This window comes from Chrysochloris asiatica, unplaced genomic scaffold (assembly GCF_000296735.1).
Source record: "Chrysochloris asiatica unplaced genomic scaffold, ChrAsi1.0 scaffold00141, whole genome shotgun sequence".
Taxonomy (NCBI): Eukaryota; Metazoa; Chordata; class Mammalia; order Afrosoricida; family Chrysochloridae; genus Chrysochloris; species Chrysochloris asiatica.
The window spans coordinates 5,232,666-5,240,263 of record NW_006408659.1 but is presented as its reverse complement, the minus strand read 5'-3'; positions in this window follow the sequence as shown (position 1 = coordinate 5,240,263).

Sequence of the window (7,598 nt, the reverse complement as noted above, 5' to 3'; positions counted from 1 at the left end):
ACACAGAGTAGACAGGGATGGGCAACTTGGACATTGGCTACCCAAAATGGGGGGAGCGGGGGCTACAAAGGCAAGAAGTGACTTGCTTACAAGCTTTCAAGAGGGAACCCAGAGCCAGGGAGCCTGGAGGAAGGCAGAATCTCCAGTGAGTACTATCCAGTCTGTCTAGGCGGAGCTGATGAAATGAAATGCAGATGGGTCTCTTGTGATACAATAGTGAACAATTGTTATCAAGACTGATTGTAGGGGTTGGAAATGTAAAGTAGATGTTTTATAGCAAGGAAGGGAGTGATTAACTTTCCAGTCTAGGAGCAGAGGTCCCTAGGACCATCAAGGGAGAAGAGCCTAGAGCGGGACCCTACCCAGGGAAGCAGTGATACCTGAGACAGAGGCAGAGATGATGATGTGGAGTGATGGAGCAGCTGGGGACTTTAGATCCAAAAAGGCAGAGCAAATGTGTGCTGAAGACGTGGTGGGGGGGACTAGTGTAAAGGGCAGAAAGGGCAGGCTTGCAGGGTATACCCTTTCGTTGGATGATGATGCCTGGAGGGGATTGTAACCATGGCAATGAGACGGTATATGATAGAATTAATGTAAAACTAATGTTCTCCCATGTAAACTATCATATAATTCACAAAACAATAATAAATAAATAAAAGAAAGGAGAAAAAAATAAGTAAGTTGCCATCTAGTATTACAGAATAGAAATGCTCCATATAGCAATCTTTACAGAAGCATTTGGCCAGATCTTTCTTCAGCAGAACTGCTGGGTAGACTCAAACCACCAACCTTTAGGGTAGCAGTCTAACACAGACTGTTCATACAACTCAGAGACTTTTATACATTTTCTTGTTGTTAGGTGCTGTCAAGTCGGTTCCAACTGTACTTCTTCCAACATAGATTTGCTTCTTCTGCTTGCAGTCCATGGTACTTTCAAAATTCTTTGCCATCACCATAATTAAAAAGCATCGATTCTTCTATGGTCTTCCTGATACATTGTCCAACTTTCACATGCATATGAGGTAATAAAATACCATGTCTTGGGTTAGAAGGACCTTCATCCAGAAACTGACATCTTTGCTTTTTACCTTTATTTTAGACGTTTTTCGCAGTAAATTTGCCTAATTCAATATGTCATTTGGTTTCTTGACTGCTGCTTCCTTTAGTGTTGATTGTGGATACAAGCAAAATGAAGTCTTGGACAATTTCAATCTTTTCTCAGTTTATCATGATGCTATTTCTTGGGCCTACTGTAAGGATTGTTGTTTCATACACTTTTAGCATCCTTAAAGGAATCCTGTGTGGTGCGGTAGGATAAGCCCTCAACCTCAAGTTTGGTTGGAAATGCAAGGTCAGTAGTTCAAACACGCGAGCTAAACCCTACACAAGGTTACTATGAGTCAGAACCATCTTGATGGCACTTAACAACAACAGAATTCTTGAAAGTTTGGTTCATGCCAGGAGTTTGGGAACACTCATGTTTCAAAACTCTCTTTTCATAAGGAAGCAGGAAGGAATATCAGTTGCTCCTTCCCATTATCATTCAAGGAGTCCTGGAATAATGCTGTAGGATAAGCATTAGACCACAAGATCAGTTTGAACTGCAAGGTCAGAGGTTCAAACCCACCTGCTGCTCCTTGGAAACGTTATGCAGGGTACCTATGAGTCGGAACCAACTCAACAGCACTTAACAATGACATTATCCAAAGGAGACGTGGTGGCATAATAGAGTACAAACAAGGCTGCTAACTGCAAATTCAGCAGTTCAAATCCACCAGCTGCTCCACAGGAGAAAGATGAAGCTTTCTACTCCCATAAAAATTTACAGTCTTGGAAACCCTGTACAGGATCACTATGGATCAGAACCAACCCCACACACAGCAGCAGCAATATCACCCAGCAAGAGACAGACCTGAAAATCTGATTTCACAAAGATTAAATCCAAGTTGGAGTCGTGGTGTGGTGGTTAAGCCAAGGTCAGTCTGAACTCCAAGGTTGGCAGTTCAAACTCTCAGCTGCTCCTCGGAAACCCTATGAGTCAGAACCAACACTATAGCACTTAACAACAACAACGACATAGCGAAGAAAATCCTATGGGGGTCTGACACATGGGGGTCACTGTAGGTTGAAATAGATTTGGCACCTCACAGCAAGAGTGTCATCAAGTGTTCTGCAGAAGAACAGTACTGGTTTCTAAATAGTGGGGACAATAAAACACTGTTTGGTAAAAGATTGATTGATTGGTTAAAAAGTAGCATGTAATTTGTATTAGCTTTTGCTCTGATTTACATCATAAACTTTCTTCTCCTCCACAATAAAATTCACAAATAACAACAACAAAAAAGAGGAAGACCCCAACTAAATAGACTGATATAGTGGCAGCAACAATGGGTTCAAACATAACAGTTTTGAGGATGGCACAGGGCCAGGCAGTGTTTTGTTCTGTTGTGCAGAGAATCAGTATGAGTTGAAACTAACTCAACAACAATGTTGTCCTTAACCACAATGATGAGAAACCATCTGGAGAAATGGGAAAGCAAGGAGAAACCTGGTTCCCTGGATGATTCATGACTGTGAAGAAAAGGAAGTAAACCAGTGGACTTAATAGTTCTTCCCTGATTTTTATCCACCCTGGTCTATTTCAAACATATTTTTTATCTCATGAAGTAACTTCAACAGTTATCAATTTCTGAGGATAACAGCATTAATAGAGTGACAAATAATTGTAATAAGAATTTTACTAATGGTCTAAGGGCCATTTTAAATTATCTGGGGCTATTCAGGTTCAACTGAATTCCAAACAGTCATTCTAAACAGATTTCTCCAATTTTTCTCATTGTTGAATAGTTCTCAACTATTTCATGCCCCAATAGGCCCACATTCCTATTTGAAGTCCATATCTGGGTAGCAGATTAAGAGAAAAAGGACAGAGGCCAAAATTAAAATTACAAAAATATTTATTTTAATTTGATCTGTTTCCCTATGTCACTCATCAATGCAAATCAGGAATAATTCCTGGCCAGATGGCATCTTGATCCATCAACTACCCTTTCTCTATGCCAAGTGAGTTAGCTATTTAGCTGTATAGGTAGCTCTTCATCTGAGAGTGATTTAAGTATCCAATATTAAAAGGTGAAGCTACTATATTTTGCTCCACCTGCAATACTCTTTTCTATCTTTGTAATTGGATTTCCTGATGAGAGTAAAGCTGCAGTGAGGACAGATGTTCTTGAGATTAAAAAGGAAAACAAGGCTAAGGACAGAAGAGAATGTATAAACAAAGGGGGTGATTTGCATAGTCAAAAATCAAATTTGTGTGCTTTGGATTTCATAATGTTTCCTATTAAAATAGATCAAGTTAAGCATTTAATTCCAACAGAACTTCACTTTCTTACAGAGGCAGGAGAGACGAGGGCATGAATGAAGTTTGCCCCTATCAAACTTAATGTGCATCCCCAACAGCTAATTCCAGAAATATCAATGATTCATCAGAAGAGTCTCCCCGCTGAAGCCTATCAAGGAGTTACAACAAAGCAAAATGCAGGAACTTTCTGATTCAATATGTGTGCTCCAACTCTGGCTCAAAGAGGATGAGTTTTCCCTCAAATAGATGAAATGCCGTAAATAATAAAATAAAATAAAGTAAAACAAACAAAACAAAACAAAAGTTCCCTTGTGATCTCCCAATCAGATACATGTTTCAAGTATTAATCTTCCTCACCTATATATATTAGCTCCATCCATCAGTTTTATAATGAAGTTGACTTGCAACTGAGATACATTATGTCTTTCACTACTCATGATGAATTCCAGATGTTCAGATGAAATAATGGTGATCCCCTGTAGAAATGGTGGACCAGAGCAGCAAAGAAAGTAAGCAAAATGAGCAAGCCAGGCACTGCAAATGACCATAATGATTTCAACTGCGAAGGGACAGAAAAGCACATGGAGAGGCACTGGACTGATACAACAAACAGCCCTCTGAAGTAGTCAGGTGAAAGCCCTGGCAATTTACATTGAAGTCAAACCTGCTCACTGTAAAGCATATTATGAATGGAATAATTCAAGAAGAAATCTAGCACCATACCATTTTCATAACTGTAATCCTATGCTATGTCTCCAGTTTCAAGTAAAATATAAATCATAATGTTAATACTGGTTACTGTTTTCACTTAAAAACAAATAAAGTTCTATATAGTCTAAAGTATTAGTAAATAAAACATGAATAGTCTTTTACATCATTTAAGATGGCTCTCGTGCATACAGAATTTGAAAATGCAATTATAAATGTCATAACTTACATGAATCAGATTTACAGAGCATACAAATATATACAGATGTGTATCAATGAGCTTATGTTTATGTTTGTACTTTACATGGTGAACAGAAAGCACAGCTTATAGTCTTTTTGGCATTTTACTTAAGTATCATCTTTCAGGCCTTGTAAAAGGTAGTTAAGTTGAAGTTCACATCAATGCTGGACCAAATGATGAGTGCTGCGCCAGCTCTTTGTGGTTCTCTACGAAAGCCATAAAGTAATCTGTCCAAATAACTGACTCTCATCCACAAAGCACAGGTGACAGTCTCCTTTCATGCACACCAAAGCGAGCAAGAGAAAAATAAATTGTACTACCATTAAAAACATGCCAAATAATATTTTTTCCATCTGCTAAGCCTAGCTAGCGCCTGTGATAAGTGAACCAATAGATTTCCATGCTCACACTTGAAGAGTAGAAGCCGCAAGAAATTAATTAGCATTAACACAACAGTAGTCAATTGGATTTCTCTCTGTTAGACAATAATCAAAACCCATAAACAGAGCATGCACCTAGTATAACACTCATACTTGTGGGTCTTCAGATGGGGCTGCTTATAATGAAATTGGTCTGCTACATATCTTAGCAAAGGGGACTTTATCTCCCAGGTTCCATGCTGCTAAAGCCAAGGTTAGGAGTTCCATGCTGCCTCATTTTTCTTATGTCCCTACCACAAACAAAGACAACACATAATTTTATTTTTGAACTGAATCAATTAGTTTAAAATAGAGATCATTTAAAAGACAGGAAATAAAGAAAATACCTATGTGGATGTCATTATGGATTCTGAAATTTGCTCTTGAAAATAGAGAAGATATAAGTGAAATTTACAAAGACCTAGAATTAGAACACCAAACACGCTCAGCATTTCTCAAGCTGAACGAACTGAAGAAGAAATTCCAGCCTTGACTTGATATCTGGGCAATATTGAAGGGTTCTATGAAACATTGTGAAGCTCAGGTTTTCCACAATACTTAACTGTGCTCATAAAAATCTGTATATAGATAGTCACCAGAATGGAGGTATACAGACAGCAAGGGACCAATGAACAGCTACCAAAAGAAAAGAATGTCCACACCTTTATCTCCGCGGTTCTGCCAGGCGTCTGTGGCCGCTCCGATCCTTCCCCCGCTTGGTCTCACCAAAGATGTCGGCCCCTAGAGCAGCTGAGCATCCCGAACCAGAAAGCAACGGATTTCTTGCTTCTGCCACAAATTCCCCAGCTGTAAGCCTTCCAACCTTCTAAATATTCCTTTATAAGTGGTTCAGAGTTCTGGGACCCTCCCCTGAGCCTGCTTGTTCCTGTATTCTGTGTTGTTGCTGACTGAACTCCTTAACGCACTTCCACCTGATCTGCCATCTTGTTTGTTGTGTCGCACCTGTGCTTTCTTACAGAGGACTATTGTGCCAGTGACTATTATTCTGTTATGATGTGCACCTGTGCGTTCCTTCAGAGGAACATTGTGCTGGTGAATGTTTTTCTATTATGATGTGCACCTGTGCATTCTTACAGCGGCACATTGTGCCCGTGAATATTGTTCTATGATGATGTGCACCTGTGCGTTCCTTCAGAGGAATATTGTGCTGGTGAATATTTTTCTATTATGATGTGCACCTGTGCATTCTTTCAGCTGCGCAAGGACTGTTTTAAGAGAGTTTGTCGGGAAACCTTACTCCATCTGCCCTCCAGCACTGTTCTTACCGCTTCAAACTTCTTTTTGTTTCCCAGACTCAAAGAACATTGAAAAGAAACAAAATTTGAGTTCTTCAAAGATGCCAAAAATGTTGTTTTGACAGAAAATTCTGAAAAGTGCAGAATTCTTCAGGGAACATTCACAGAGATGGAAACACTACCTTCAGAACTCTACAGACCTAAATGGAGGAGTGTTGAAAAACAATTCACTTTTTTTTGATATTTAAATTAAAAAAAATGTTTTATTGTGAATTATGTGATAGTTTACATGGTAGAACATTAGTTTTATATATTTTTTTAAAAATCTGTACATAGACCAATAGACAGTCCAACAGGACAAGGAATATTAAAAGGTTTTAAATCAGGAAAGGTGTGTTGAATCAGGGTTGTATCCTTTGACCACACATTTAATTAGTATGTTGAGCAAATAACATGAGAAGCTTGATTATATGAGGAAGAATGTGGAATGTGGAATCAGGATTGGTGGAATGCTCATTAACAGCAGATGACACAATGGTGTTTCCTGAAATTAAAGAGAACTTGAAATATTGATGAAGATAAAAGACAATAGTCTTCAGTATGGACTGTACCTCAAAATATCAACGATGAGGTAGTGAAGAAACCAAAAGACATATTTCATTAGGTAAATCCTTTGCAAAAGGATTTAAAGTATTAAAGAGAAGTCTCTTTCTCTTCGTCATCTTCCCTGTTCCTCTATAGCTGCAGACATGAAGGTCGAACTATGCAGTTTCAGCAGGTACAAATATACCCCAAATATGGGAGACACTATACCAGGACCCACAGGAAGGTTTTCCAGTTTCTTAATGCAAAATGCAAGTCTGCATTCCTTTCCAAGAAGAATCCTCAGCAGATAAACTGGACTGTCCTCTACAGAAGAAAGCACAAAAGGGGCAATTGGAAGAAATTCAAAAGAAAAGAAACTGCTGTGCAGTCAAATTCCAGAGAGCCATCACTGGTGCATCTCTTGCTGATATAATGGTGAAGAGAAACCAGAAGCCTGAAGTTAGAAAGGCTCAATGAGAACAGGTCATCAGGGCTGCCAAGGAAGCAAAAAGGCTAAGTAAGCATCTAAAAAGACAGTAATGGCTGCTGCTAAGGGTCCCACAAAGGCAGCACCTAAACAAAAGATTGTGAAGCAAAGATGTCTCTTTGAGGACTAAGGTGTGATTGACCCAAGACAGGGTATTTTCAATGACCTCATATGAAAGTTGGAAAAAGAATAAAGAATATATAGAAAAACTGATGTATTTGACTTATGTTGTTTGGAGAAGAATATTGAAAGTATAATGAACTGCTAGAAGTACAAACAAATTTGTCTTGGAAGAAGTACAGAAGGCTCCTTAGAAGCAAGGATGACCTCTGTTCGTTGGACATGTCAAAAGAGACCAGCCCCTAGAGAAGGACATCATGTTTAGTAAAGTGGTAGTCAGTGGAAAAGAGGAAGACCCCCTATGAGATGGAGGGACACCTTGACAGCAACAGTGGATTAAAATGTAACCACGTGAGAATGGCACAGGACTGGGCAGTTTTTCCTTGTGTTGTATATAAGGTTGCTAGTAGTCACAATC